At 32.4% G+C, this 16432-nt stretch overlaps 1 protein-coding gene across 2 annotated transcripts in view; it reads left to right on the forward strand.

The window, feature by feature from the left end:
• Positions 1–16432, forward strand: part of LOC124534568 (elongation factor-like GTPase 1) — a 109787-nt gene that overhangs the window by 58026 nt on the left and 35329 nt on the right. The window lies entirely within an intron of this gene.

A 16432-nucleotide genomic window follows, 5' to 3' on the forward strand; every position in this document is an offset into this window, starting at 1 on the left:
CAAAATTCTTAATAGAACTAAGTTTAGTGTTAAAAAGACTTATACTAAATATTTCAGACGTTTAATATTACTTATCTGTATCCTTGTCGATACCTTCTTATGTTTATGAAATAAGAACTACTGCAAGTATCAACTCCAATATATGTATTCGTCAAGATTGCGGTGATATCGTACCGCCCTTTTATTAAACGCCTCGTAATCTTCCTTATTATTGTTTATTTTATTTTTGATGTTACTTGCAATTTCTAAAATAGTGAATTGAAGTATTTATTCATTGATTGTATTTTAAGCCAAATTATTTTCAGTGTACAAATAAGTAAATATCAATCTTAAGTTGTATAATGAATGTATGTGTATGTGATACATGTATGTACATCGTTGACCTTGCTCGATTGGGCGGTACCGATAAATATCTCAAGTAGAAAATGTCACAGGTAACTCTAACTCTGATTTATTAAGTGACAGAGGGTTGTATTGCGTTTTATTCGTATCGAACAATATCTATTTATATTAAAGAAAAGATATTCTGCAGAAATAAACCGAAGGTAAAACTTATAAGAATTAAATTCAGAGGGTATTTACAATAAATATTGTCAATTCGTTTATAAATTTTTTTTCGAATTAGCAAAGAAAATCCCCTTATTTGAAAAGATCACTACATATATACTTATATTTTAAGTTGTTCCGAAATTAAAGCAAATATGCAAACTCAAATGAAGACATTAAACATATAAAACATATCCATATTAACAAAGTATGTACACCGTTTTATGAAATATTACGAAGCAATTTCACTTTAATTGTAATTTCGCTGGACACAGTCAGATTTGGAATTTTATTTGTTAAGTCCACTAAATGTACCGACTATGATTGTGATACGGTCACTGATTAGTTCGATTTAAATGTTAATTAATTTTGACAAGAAGAAGTTGAAAAATTGATAAGTTACAGCCACTGTTAGAGAATCTGCTAATCAAAACTAGCAACACTATCTAAGTGTTGCCATTATTAATAAAAATTAGACTTACAATTTTCATATTTTTTGTAACGGTCGCTATTTCCGACAAATGTTCAAAAATGGATTATTTGATTATTCAGTTGTTGGAAGATTCCGAAGATTCGTACCAATTTTCAACTCATGCGAATTATTATTCATTGTAATTTCTATTTTGACCGAACTATTAAATATTGACTGCATTTGTAAATTAAATTTTGCGACGTTTTTACAGGCGTCGCACAAAATAAAATATGTAATGGGGAACATGCAAATATAATGTTTTTGAAAATTTTGCTATGAAAATGTCAAAAAAGTATAAAAGAAATGCATAAAACACTGCATGGTTTATATTTGATAGAATGTTGTTTTTTAACAATAATTACGAATTAAAGTAACTTGAAACGGACGTATTTCAAAACACTAATTAGGGTTCATTGGCGTCACTCCTGTTATGACTACTTTTTTGATGTTACAGTTGTAAAGAAAGTGAATATTGAATCAAAAATTGCGTATTTCGAATAAAAATGGAAGTTGGGTTTGTCAGAGCAGACTCCAGATTCCTCTTTTCAGCATCAAACCACTTTTTTCTCAGTTTTGTGTCAGAAGGTCCACTCAAAAACGATTTATTTGAAAACTTTGTTTTCACAAAACATACGGCAATACGGCTTTTTTCAGAGCATCGAGTAGTCCGTTTTAAATTTTTACAAAAAAAGTATCTCAAAAGTCGAGAAAAAATTTATAAAAGTCAGTGAGGACAAGTAAGATCAATGGGCCAGCGACAGACAGAATTCACGTCATACGAAAAATAGGTTGTTTTGAAAATTTAAATTGTTTTGGATTTTTAATATACTTCGGGTCTATCCTATATAGAGTTCTTTGAAATAAACACAAAAATAAAAATATTGCATCCTCCCTTATATAAAGAAAATAATCACAATATAATCAACGCGGATCGCACTTATTCTCGCATCCATTTTTCGCATGTGATATCCAATCAGGTAACACGGTTCAGCAGAAAATAACTGAACTTAATAACATCCAAGCTAGGATAATGATGCGAACACGCGGGAACACTTTTACTCATTTCATCGCTTCGTTCCCTCGGCAGTCATCACAAACAAAGATATTACGTAATTATCGCTCAATAGCGTAATGATTAGTTTCAATGGACGGTGAAACGTGGTCCGCGTGTGATCGAGGAAATCCTGGACCAAGTCAAATCGTCTAATAGCATTGCATTGAATAAAAGTTCGAACGCAAGATTACACGTTCAGTACTTGAGCGTTTAATTTTTTAGTATATACTATTATCCTGTAATACCACTGAGTTCTCTTCGATTTCTTTTTTTTTTTTTAGAATTTTTAATATGTGCTATTTGAGTTTGAATGCGAATTAAAGTGTTACGGCCACATAAATGGTTCCAGTTTATACAAATCCACATCGAGCAAATAAATTTGCATTCACCAGCAACGTATCGGTGGGAGCGAATGGAAATTGATTATTCGCTATGATAAATGGGTTCTAGTCAACTGTGGGCGTTAAATGCGATAGTGAAATTATCCATGATTTAGCTCAAAGCTTATATTATCATACGTTATAATTATTTTTTACTATTATTCAAAGGAAGTTTCAACAAAAATTACTTATATTAATTTTATTTTTACACTAGTACTAGGCCACGGCTTCGCTCGCGTTTTTCGGTGATGGATTTCATGTGTTTGGCAAAAGAAGCAGCCTATGTCCTTTCTTCGAGTTCAAGCTTGCTTCATACTAAATTTCATGGGAAAGAGCGAAATACAGACAGATATACTTTCACATTTATAATATACATATAGAGTTCGCCGATCCCATAAAATATTTATATATCTAAATAATTTGTATGAGTTTATGTAACTAAACATCTCCTAAACGGTTGAACCAATTTCGATGACATTTTTATGTATTTGAGCACGTGGTTTAAACTGTGTTCGGTAGGTGGCACTGCGATCGGATAGTAAATAGTAATCTTATTTGAACCGGACGAAGTCGGTACGAGCAGATAGTTTTATTTCTGAAGAGTGTAAGAAAGAACAGTTCAATACTTTTTCTCCAATGTTTGTCAACGGATTTTATTTTTTCATTTTGTTTGATAACAATTGACGAGCTTTAGAGTTATCAATAAAAACGTTTTGACGAATGTTTTTATATTTTTTTTTTTATCATTACGAATTTCGACCCCATGTCGAGCGCGCTAGTACATATAAAAATAGATGTATTCCTTTTATTTATAGTACAAAGAAAGACGGACGCATAAAACATCTGATGGTAAGTGTTCATTGACCACCTCTGACATTGGCATTGTAAGTAGTATGAACCATAAATATCTTAGTATGAAAAGCGTTGAGAACCAAGAGCCATGACATAAAAGATATGCCTGTTGTGAGTGTAATTATACTGGCAAAGGAGTAATGAATTCAAATCCGGAACACAGTAATACTTTGTATTGCTGTTTGGCGGGAGAGTAACTAATGAATGGGTGGTACCTGTTCAGACGAGCTCGCGCAAATACCTCGATCTCCATTAAAAAGTGGTAAATCAGTAACTGTAGACGTAACAATGTACATGGAAGAATTTCTTTGAAATGTAGTCTTTGTATCCTGTTATTTCCTTGAATTTAGATATAATTGGTAAACCTCTATGAAAGTCAGTTTCTCAATACCGCATACAATCATCGAATCAGATCTGCATCTCTACTTTAAGCATCGAATTTTATGCTAACCATAAATAATCATGGTTATTTTGTGTATTGTAAATATGTGTATCTTAAAAAGACATCGTGAAATTTAAACAAGTTACAAGAAAAGATCCCAGTTGTATGTGCATCAGACCCAGTAGTAACTAAATTGATTCCCGGGTGGTCCCATCATCAGTGCCTCATTAGATTACTGTGTAAAAACGACAATGTTATTGCAAACTAAAAAAGATGAGAAACTTTGTATCTCGTTTTAGACTTTCACATTTCTATAAAGGTTATTAATATTAAGCAGAACGTCGTAACCTTTATAAAAATAATATTATGAAGAGCGAAACTTTGTTTATTTATTTGGCGATGCATCCGATACAAGTGGAACTTTATATTTTGATTACTTAGGATTCGGAACTGATATATGGTCGGAAATACGGGATAAATAATAAACTTTTAGGTAAGTATTGATTATTTATTGAAAATTGTGATCCAGAACAAACAAATAACAGAATTTATTTTTAAATTTAAAGCCTTACCTGTACACTGTTTATTACAATAAACATAGAAAATAAAATATGAAACTGATAAAGAGTTATGACTTGCTCGTGACTCCGTTCGCTTGGTCCAATTTGATGGAATGACTCGCGCGCAGCCTTTTGTAAAATGTTTGTATTAATTCCTTCGTGGGCGTGCGCATACCAAGTCAAGTAAGTTTAATCTCTATTGGATTTTTTTTTACTATAATTCACGATATATGCATTAATTATGATTTGACACAATTGGTGTCTTATTTGAAGTTGATGCTCAGGTTGATTTATTCTGTCTGGTAGATCCTGATAGTAATTTAAGATGTTGTTGTTTTGGTAAGTCTATCTCAAGATCAATTCTTTTTGACTCATATGAACTCTATATAGGTAGTTTGTAGAAAGGGTGCAGTTCTGAATCCTTCCTGGCACTAGGCATGATTGATTTGAACTCTTTTATATTCTAACCAGCCATGGTGACGACTAACGTCTGTGTAGATGCGACATGGTGTAATGGGAATAAGATCTATCGTTCCCAGGTGCTTCCTCTCTCAGAGAGGCAGAATCCAGACGAGCTTTACCTCCCTGAAAAGTTTTATCCAATGCACTATGTTGCTTTGTTTCTTAACCGTTTTTTGATGAGAACATCGCAGACGTATGGTTGAATGTTAAAAAAAAACAGCAGTAAACTATTCATGAACTATGGGATACATTTTTACATATAAAAAATAAAATATTGAACATTAACCTCATTTCCTGATTTTTAATCAAATATGTTTCAAAATTGAATATTAATAGTAATGTTTTTAGATTGCTTCTTTAGAACAATTTCGATTTAGATTATTCTATAAGCGGAGAGTTTTGTTGGGTTAAATTGTCCGCAACTTTCTATCAATTTTCTGATAAATTGTACAATTAGAGGCCTAACTGTTACATTGAAAAATAAAATAATTGCATACTTGCCTCGACTGCGTACTCGTATAATACTGAGTGTCTTGACTTTTTTTTTTAAATATATAATACCACAGCTATTACTTTAGTTTTAAATCTATTTTTACTTTTATGTAATTAATACTTTATACTATGTTTGAGTGGGCATCATCCAGCTTTCAGATAATCTTCTATGAGGTAACAATTCGTGATTACTCATTGTTGTAACATTAAAAAAAAAAAAAGTAAAATGTCTCCGAAAGTACAAAAGTTTGAAATAACACCATTTTTAAATGCAAATTACAAACTTAAGTTATGATAATAGTTTATATAAATAGACACATAAATCTTCATTTCAAAAATTACGTAAATTTTACATATTGATTATTTGTTATATAATTTGATACATTTTATTACAATTTGCAAACTAATATTGCAGATATCATATAATGGTATCATGGAATTTAAATAAAAGCCATACCAATTTGATATTAATGAGGAGATGAACAAGCAAATTTCAATTTAAATTACTGCGAAGCGCCAACGCAATCGTTTGCCTCCCGTTTTAACGTACATTGCTTATTTCGTATATCTATTTTATAGCCACTAAAGGATAAATGGTGTAATGAATTTTCCAAACACACTAATCAACGCAACGAAAGTGTAATTCACTCGATTTGCATCTAGAATGCAAATAAGTTGGATAATGATACTTTCGAATTGCTTTATCCAATTCATTTTCCTTTATTACAAAATGTATTTATAATGTTAGTTCTTTTAACAATGTATTACACATGAGAGTTTTAGGTCTTTTTGCTTGAAAATATATATGTTTTGATTTAGCGTTCATTATAAAACTATCATCTTAATGATTATAATTTTTTACTATTTTTTTGCTGCTATTTAATTTGCAAGTTATTACTGCGTCTTGAGCGTATCATTTCTGTAACTTCATTAAAATAATACGGTCTGAACTAATGTTCCATCTATACATAATAAAATCCATACATACATTTATGATATATACATTTAATAAATAAATAAAAACATCAAATATAATAATTATACAATATTTACTAGCTACTATATTTAATATTATACAACCTACATATAATCGCTCCCCATTAGATTACATCTGAATGGATTTTGAGAAAGCATTTAACATAATACATCATTAAATATTCCTTCTAAAACTTCTTGCCGCTGGTATAAGTGGTGATCGCGATCTTTACAGCTAGTCTTTAAGCCTTATCGTATATCAATACCTGTAATCGTTATAAATATGCAAAACTAATTTTGCTAACTAGCTGTTCTTCTAGGCGTAACACAGGGATCACTAGCGGAACCACTTTTATATTTATAAATTTGTTTGTGATTTAATAAACAGAATTGTGTTCTTAATAAATATTTCTATCTCATTTGTAATGCAGTTAATGGAAATATAAATTATACTGATTATTATTACAACCATTAAACGTAAATGTTTAATGAAACTAACAAACATCTTGGTATTTATACTAAGCAATACAAAACCGTGATCCGATGGAAGAATGCAATATTAATTACATCAATAAGTTTTTAACACTGGAATACATTGTATATAGTATATTTATTATATAAAATACTAATGCATAGCCAGATCTATACATATAATAAAATGAAGTGTCTGTTTGTAATATTAAAATAATCCTGAACCGGCACATATACCAAAATAATATTTTTTACAATTTTTGTCGCTCTGTCTGTCTGTCTGTTCCGGCTAATCTCTGGAACGGCTAGACCGATTTTGATGGCACTTTCACTGGCAGATAACTGATATAATAGGGAATAACTTAGGCTACAATATTTTTTTTTTTTTTTTGTTAAATTCAACAGCGGGCACAGCTAGTGTTAAATAAAATTTAGTTGCTATTTATCCTATTACTTTGTACAACTCCTCATTGAATATTACACCGTCCCTTGTGTAATTGTCATTGTATACAAAGTACGTAACGTTACGCACGTAAATATATAAGTTGCGCATATGTATATGTGTATATATAACACAACTACATTTATTTAGCTAGTGTACATACTCTTATTTTTAATCGTTTTTAAATTATACCTGAAATATTGCAATTGTGCATCGCTCAGAGGCGTACGCCACGAGATAAACTTTAATAGGTATATTATTTCGTGAGCCTCTGAGTCGCACAAATTACACTGAAAATTCAGTTGTGTCTTAGATTGTAGTCACATCATAATAAGCATTTGAACAAAGTTAATGGATTTTTAAATACTTCATTAAAAATAGTAAAAATATAGCAACAAGAATATGCGCGCCTACACATGGCAAAAGTATGGCGTACAACAACAATAAACAACTACATAATCTTGTATAATTCCCACTCCTGGGCTAAGGTTACCTCTCCTTTTTGAGGAGAAGGTTTGGAACATATTCCACCACGCTGTTCCAATGCGTTTTAGTGAATTTCACATGCGGCTGAATTTCTATGAAATTAGACACACGCAGGTTTCTTTACGATGTGTTCCTCCACCGCCGAGCACGGCATCAATTATAAACACAAATAAAGCACATGAAAATTCAGTGGTGTACTTGCCTGAATTTAAACTCACAATCCTCGGTTAAGATACATGCGTTCTAACCACTGAGCAATCTCGGCTCTTAAAGGCGTACATTGCTTCAAAATATACCATTGATTCTTCAATCATCCAAATAACATTCGCTGTTCCTACACACACCCAATCATGAGCGCACGTGCCCCCACAAACTGGCATTCGCGCGATACAAAGTGCGGGCGCGATCTTTAAATTAATACATAGAATAACAATAATATACCATATACCTCAAAATATGTATAGTACTATTATTTGCTGATATTGTCGAAACAGCGGACTCAAAAGTGGTAGAAACGCCGAAATCAAACGTGCTACGACTGAAAATCTGCCACAAACTCCCTCTCAATGGAAGAGGAGACCCTAGCCCAGCAGTGTAATATTTACTGATATTAGTTATTATTTTAATTATGTACAGTCCTTTAAACCGTATCAATTGAATGTTACGTTTCATTTATTAGCGCCTTAGCAACTATTATGACCTATTCCAATTTGTCGAATATCAATTTTATACCAACTACCAATAAACAGCTACCACCGTGGTAAATGGCTATAACATCCGCTAAGATTATCGCCCACTGTGTCAAATGCAAATCCAATTTTCATCTTGTGACTTTTAATCTCATTCCATGGAAATTTGATGCTTTACCTGTATAAATAAACGAAAACGTATATACATATAATAAAATTAGAGTGCCTGTTTGTAATATTAAAATAACCGCTTTGCTGAATTCATATGTATGTATACAAGGTACAAATACCAAAATATATTATTTTACGTTTTTGTCAGTTTGTTTGTTCCGGCCAATCTCAGGAACGGCTAGACCAATTTTGACTGGACTTTCACTAGCAGATAGCTCATGAAATAAGGCACTCCTTATTTCTCTTAGGCTTTTTTTATTTTAGAATATATAAAATAATAATAAAGTCACACTTCAAGATCCAACTACTACCCCCTACCGCGCATGCCCCCACTCCGCCCGTCACGTTGGGTGGCTCCAATAAACAACTTAATATCTTAAAAGCTTCCTAATACAGAATTTTTGAGTTATAGTAAAATCTGCGAACTGATCTTTTTGTTAAATTCAAACGCGCACGAAATCGCGGGCATAGATTCAATATTAAAGGTAAGTTTAAAATTCAAACAATATTAAAGCTAAGTTATTTAGCGTTATATCAAATGCATTTCCAAAATCATCCATTGTACATATTTACCGTTTTACGTTGCAGACCTACATCAGAAATTTTCAAACAAGACACTTTAGATAATTTAGACCGTATTTCTATACGGATAAAGTAGAGTTTGTTGAAGTCTTGAAAATACTATGTCAATTCGCTGCGAAAATCACGAATTATTGAAATAAAGCTTGTGCCATTATAGTTGGGTAGCTGAAATCGTGGTTCCCTAACTGTACTTGTTGTTACGGTGACGATGGAAGCATAGATTTTCTAGCGAGTGCCACTTAAAAGCGAAATGAGCCAATATGTATGACATAGAAAATCTCTGTCTCCCGTTTACGGAGTAAAGGTTCATCATTTATATTTGTATTTATTTCGCCTATTAACGTTACTGATTCATGTATTATATAGATGAGTATTTTATATGTACGCATTGATTTAGCAAAAAAAAATTTATTGTAGCCTAAGCTACTCTATATTATATAAGTTATCTCCCATTGAAAGTCCCATCAAAATCGGTCCAACCGTTCCAGAGATAAGACGGAACAAACAGACAGACAACAAAAAATTGTAAAAATGGTATTTTGTTATATGTACCGTGTATCATACATATGAATAAAAAAGAGCTGTATTAATACTATAAACAGACACTCCAATTTTATTATGTGTATAGATTCAAGCGATGGCATAATGGTCTAGGGGCTAACGAATTATATCAGCATCGATAATAAAAGTAAAATATATAGGTACTGCATAGTTGACCAGTTCTTCAGATATCGGTCAGATAGATTCATCAATATCAATAATTAATAAGAATATCTTTCGCACATACACAGTATTTGATGTTAAAATTCTGCCAATTTTATTACATTTTGCTAATAATTACAAATAAGACGAAAATGTTTTCTTAGTTGTCTTTCTAATACAAGGCTTGAGATCTGTGTTTGTATTATTAGATAAACACAATGAAACTAGATTACTTAGTGTACTGCTCGCACAAATAATAAAAGTAACACGTCAATACAAATCAGTACAAAGTAAATTGACATAATGGACAGAACATTACGTGACCTCAAACCCCATTATTTTACTACAAGTATAATTTTATATATTAATCTTATAGTCTGGAAACTTTTCAGTCTGATCAAAACTGATATTAGATTGATTGTACGTGTTCATAATATAGAACGAGTATCTTAGCCCCAGATATATGTACCTGTATAGTGAGTGTAGTCTGCACGTGATTCCATCCTTGGACGGAGTAACTTTTTTTAATTTAAATAGGCAGGTAGTCTAGCAAATTGGTCACTTAATGGCAAGCACTTACCACCACTGATATTGGTACAGAGAAGTAAGTTTCAAACTTATTCTATTACACATGTGACAGTATTTTATTGAAGTTATGTGAACAGGAGATGAAGTATATAAATACAAATTTATTCGAAAATCCAGTGATGCTTGTCCTGATCTGAACCCACTAACATCGGTTTAGATGCTGGAGTTCTAATCACTGTGCTATCTGAGCTAAGTGGCATAGCCTAATCGTGCGTTGTTAAACTAGCCCTTGTTTGAGTTACATTGGCTTACTCACCTTTGAAACCGGAACACTGCAAGTATTACTGTTTCGCGATATAATGTATGCTGAGTGGATAGTAACCACGTAGACTCTACCATTATTTATCTTCACCGCTTTATATATTTAAGTCAATCTTGCAACTAAATTTTATATTTCAAGCCGAAATTTCGTACGTCTTTATTAGATTAGTTTAGTTTTTTCTATATTTGCTGATATTATACTCTCTTAATTGTGGTCGTGGTAGTGGGTTTAATTTCTCCATAGATTTTCAAATATCCGAATTCACTGTTACAAGCAGTGTCAAGATTATTATGTCAAAAAGTATTCCGTGTAATGGCTCGTTGTAATGTTGTCCAATGCTATTAATATCGTCTTACTAGAAATATAGGTGTCATATACTACTACTATGAGACCACCACTGAGCTGAGATGGCCCAGTGGTTAGAACGTGTGCATCTTAACCGATGATTGCGGGTTCAAACCCAGGCAAGCACCATTGTATATATATATGTGCTTAATAATCTCGTGCTCGGCGGTGGAGGAAAACATCGTTAGGAAACCTGCATGTGTCTAATTTCATCGAAATTCTGCCACATGTGCATTCCACCAACCCGCATTGGAACAGCGTTGTGGCATATGTTCCAAACCCTCTCTTTATTGGAATAGGAGGCCTTATCTCAGCAGTGGGAAATGTACAGGCTGTTACTTTACTATAACTACTATACCTATACTAATATACATTGTTATTAATTCTTGTAAATGAAATATAAAAGTAAATAAAATGTTGTCGCTGTAAATAAATATATAAATAATAAATAATTTTCGAGCAAACAACCACAACATTCAGAAAAAATAAACACATTTTATTCAATATTTTGAATTACAATACTGTTCATCTATATCATCGCAGTCTATTACATGAAAAATGAACAAGTAATATTAGTTTTAAACCCTTAGTGTTCAAAATTGATCATATTTCATCAGTTTTTTTTTTCGGTTTTGCCATGGTCATTATAAGGCCGTTCGCTATTATTGTTGTAAATTAACGGGTACGACGGTTTTTTTATGGAATTTGTTACATTATTATTGTTTCGTCATGGTGTATACGCAACGTAGGCTAGCGTTAACACAGCGTTATATATTATATAAAATCTATTAGAGACAGCCTTGTTGATTGGGTGGCTAGCTTATGAAGCTACGATTTTCAAGGATTCAAATAAAAAGTTAGGTAAATCAATGAGCCGAGATGGCCCGATGGTTAGAAAGCATGCATCTTAACAGAATGTGGGTTCAAGCCCAGGCAAGCACCACTGAATATTCATGTGCTTCATTTGTGTTTATAATTAAAAGAAAAACATCGTGAGGAAACCTGCATGTGTCTAATTTCATAGAAATTCTGCCACATTTGTATTCCACCAACCCGCATTGGAACAGAGTGGTGGAATATGTTCCAAACTTTCTCCTCAAAGGAACAGGAGGTCTTATTCCAGTAGTGGGAAATCTACGAGCTGTTGTTGTTGTAAGCCAATAATAAGTTATTGAGTTTTTGAATCTCCGTTGCACTAAATGTTTCCTAGTAGTACACACTCTCGCCTTGAATGTCATGCCAAGCCGTCGGTCTTACTTCTGAACGCTCGTATCGTGAAGATTTTCTATTCGTTCGCTTCGGTTATGGAAGTACGGAAATAGCGTACACTTTGCACGTGTTTGCGTACTCGCTTGAGCACTTTAATATATCTCGAGAAGTTGGCCTTTCTTCGTTGAGTACAGCCTCCGAGAACGAACTCGTTTAGAAGAACTTTATCATAAATATAATAATAATATGTCGGGCATTTTTCTCGTATCTGTTCTTGTAACTGTTATATCTTTTATAATAGATATAGTATATAATAAATATAGATTTTCAACCGACTTCCAAAAGGAGGAGGTTATCAATTCGTCTGTATTTTTTTTTTTTTTTTTTTATGTTTGTTACCACATAACTTTTCACTGGGTGGACCGATTTTGATAATTTTTTTTTTGAAAGGTAGTGCTTCCCGTGGGGTCCCACTTTTTTTATTTTTTTTTCCGATGATGGTATCCATGTGAAAACGACATAAGTCTTAAATTTGCCTTATGTATATGCGCGACAAATAGGTGAATAACTGAAAATCACGTTAACCAATTTTGATAATTCTTTTTTTATTATAAAATATATACTTCAAGGGTAATTTGGTGAAAGTTTGGTAAGGTTCTGAGCACAGGATCCATGACAAAGTGACGGAACGGAAGGGAACGGAACAATTCTGAGGAGCACGTTAGCGATACTCGGTCGAATCTTTTATTTATAGGTTATTTGGATATTTGAGTCACCTTCCGTAATGTGGTTATGTTTATGTAATTATCATAGTCGAATATTATAATCAACTAGCTACCCACCCCGGCTTCGCACGGGTGCAATACTGATACTAAATATACTACAGAATTTGTTTATATACGACATCACATCGCAAACTTCTAAAATTATCAGTGTTTCTTTACTATATTGTTCATGTATTATATACACAAACCTTCCCCTTGAATCACACTATCTTTTAAAAAAAACCGCATCAAAATCCGTTGCGTAGATTTAAAGACATAGGGACAGAGAAAGCGACTTTGTTTTATATTTTGTAGTGATGGAACTCCTATACGGCTCGCAGTTAGGGTGCGATATGGGGCAGAATTTCTTACTATCTTTAATCAAATTTTGTGTATGTGATGTGATGTCATATGATGTACGAAATATAGTTGGTCTTTTTCAAAGCTTTTTTGCTGAGTTCGATTACAGCTCTTTCGAGGGATCCTTGTAGTTTACGCCGCGTGACGTATTAAATCCGCATTTTCGAAGGTCTATTTTTGCTTTATTCGCAAGTTTCCTTTAAAATTGTCCTCGAAGTAGTTTCTGACTCATATAAACGGAACGCTTAATCTATCCATATTAAAAAAAATTAGTTAGTCAACATCAGCTTCACTTAAAATCAAAAAATAAATAAAATTTTAACAAAAAGAAAAACCGACTTCAATCAAAACACTTTTTTAAAACAAATGAATATGCACGAAAAAGTAATAAAAATAATTGCGTATTCAACATATTTTTTAGAGTCTTCCTAAGTTAAATGAAATGAAAAATATTAGACTACTTAAAAGTCGATTAACGATTATATCATGTAGTTATAATTATTGTTATATTTGGAGTCGGTGTCAGCCAATAAAACCCTACAGTATATCTATCAAAAAACAATACGAGAATACTTTAACAAATATGTTTTTTACAAATTACCTTTTACACAAAAATATACTGGATCAATCAAGGGGCTCATATCGCTTCTTTCTTTTGATTGTTGGGACAAGGGCACCGTGGCTGACACCGGCTCCAAATATACCAATAACTATAACTACATGATATAATCGTTAATCGACTTTTAAGTAGTCTAATATTTTTCATTTCATTTAACTTAGGAAGACTCTAAAAAATATGTTGAATACGCAATTATTTTTATTACTTTTTCGTGCATATTCATTTGTTTTAAAAAAGTGTTTTGATTGAAGTCGGTTTTTCTTTTTGTTAAAATTTTATTTATTATCATCTTCGATTTTATTTCATTTTGGATGTAATGAGCTACTGTTACATCTATTACAAATCATTTGTCTTGGCTTTTACACTATTAAATTCTTTTCAACGATTTATACTTCTAAGGTGACATTTTAAATTATATGCCTAAAAAATCATTAGGTTTTACATTGCACTATAACACAATATGTGCATTTTTGTTTTCATATAAACTTCGTTTTTCAACAGATTATTAGTTTTTTGAACGAATTCCAGAAAGTCGTCTTAGTAACAAGAAAATTGCATTGCATGTACACAGTAGAATCTACTACATGTTTTTTTTATGTACAGTTTTATATTTTATTTGAACTGTAGTGCTTAATTCATTTTGATAATTTTATAAAAATATCTAGAAGAATATAAAGGTATAATAAATATCTTGCGCCGATCAAATGCCAAAGATACACTTGATTTGCACTGACATTTGTAGGTTTCCTAACGATATTTCCTTAACCACCAAACATAACATCAATAATACATTCAAAATGTAGGCACGGGTTTGAACACAGAACCTTTGGTTACGATTCTCGTGTTCTAACTACTGTGCCGTTTCAGTTTCTATCTCGGTTTGAGAAAAAAGTGAAGTAAAATAATGTCCTAAAAGCAAACGGAAAGTTAGACTTGAATGCTCGTACATTTACTTATTTTGAATTGTAATTGAGGAAAAGCCAGAGAAAGTCGTATGGTTCAAGACCTTTATATCAATTGATTTATGGCTGGTATCTATATTCTGGGTATTGAGGACTTGTGATTTCGTTTCTCGTGTTTCATGCTACTTACTGTGTGGTAATGTTGTGTAAACTAAACCATACCACGTGCTACTGAGTCCTGATAGATTTACTAACAATATATACTGTTTGTACACGGGATTTAACATTTGACAGATAATATTGAAATAGATTGACTAACAATACATACTGTTTTAATATTACATTTGACTTAAAATTTGAAGGTGGCGTTCGTTTTATAATTTAAAGCCGTTTTGCAAAATTCTTAGCGATGATTTAAAAATCATAATAAAGGCCGACTCTATATATTATTCCAAAGTTTGCGTTCTCCATGACAGGACTGCTTGATAAGGAAAGCAAAACTCCTAAAAATAACTCTACATTCTTCAATGAACGTTGATACTCCTTACACGATATAGGTATACGCGAATATAGTGTGCTACATAATATAAATAAATACAAAAAATAACTAATTACACTTTTAATTCTAAATTTAAATTTCCCAACATATTTTCAATTAAGTCTATTTTTTATTTCAATTGGTGTGCAAGTGTTACTGGTGTTTATCTAAAATCATTAATGTCAATATTCAATTATTTTCTAATCTATAATACTAATTTCGAATTTATAATAAATTCGAAAGTAACTGTTCGTCTCTTTGTAACGCTTTCACGGGTAAACTACTGAACCGAATTCAATGTAATTTGCTTTGAATCAACCTTTAACCCCTTCAAGTTCAGGAAGAAAGGACATGCGTAATTGACCCCCTCCCCAAACCGAGGGCTAAACCTATTATTACACAATCTTTCTTAGACACTACATATTTTAAGATGACCTGATTTTTGTCTGAAAAACTTTTGTCTTGTAATGTTTGTCAATCAAAAGCACAAGAAATAATCAAGCAACATTGAAGTAAAACCGATTAATACCGTTACCGGCAAATGATTGCGGTTCAATCGTATGAGGAACCCTCAAGGCTCACTGTTACATCTGTTCCTATTTTCCAATAACCCAGTCTCTTATTACCAACATGCCTCATATACCTAACCTCAAGACTGTGGTCAGTACATTACTGTCCGAGTTACCTTTCCTATGGGAATCAGACTGCAATTCGAGTAGGTAAGTTGTTTATGGTCTCAAACCTCTCCCCGTTTACGAAGATTTATTTGTGTCTCGACTCGTGGGAGCGTTGCGAAATCGATTTACCATCGATCCTATTTCTTAAATATTGTTCCAGATATGTACAAATATACATATAAAATAGATTAATATAAGTTAGTGGCTTGTATAAAACGCTATAAATTCCGAGATCCAGGGTTTAAATTCTGGGCCTGTCCAATAAGACATTAGTCTTGCAAATACAAGCTGTTGAGCTCGTTCGGCCTTGAAAAGAACGGACAGTCATTTATCCTACTCATTATACTATACATAACAACAATACAACTTTAACAGTGCCATTGCTGGGCTAAGGCCTCCTCTCACTTTGAGGAAAAGGTTTGGAGCATTCCATCACGTGCTTCAATGCGG

This window comes from Vanessa cardui, chromosome 13 (assembly GCF_905220365.1).
Source record: "Vanessa cardui chromosome 13, ilVanCard2.1, whole genome shotgun sequence".
NCBI classification, from domain to species: domain Eukaryota; kingdom Metazoa; phylum Arthropoda; class Insecta; order Lepidoptera; family Nymphalidae; genus Vanessa; species Vanessa cardui.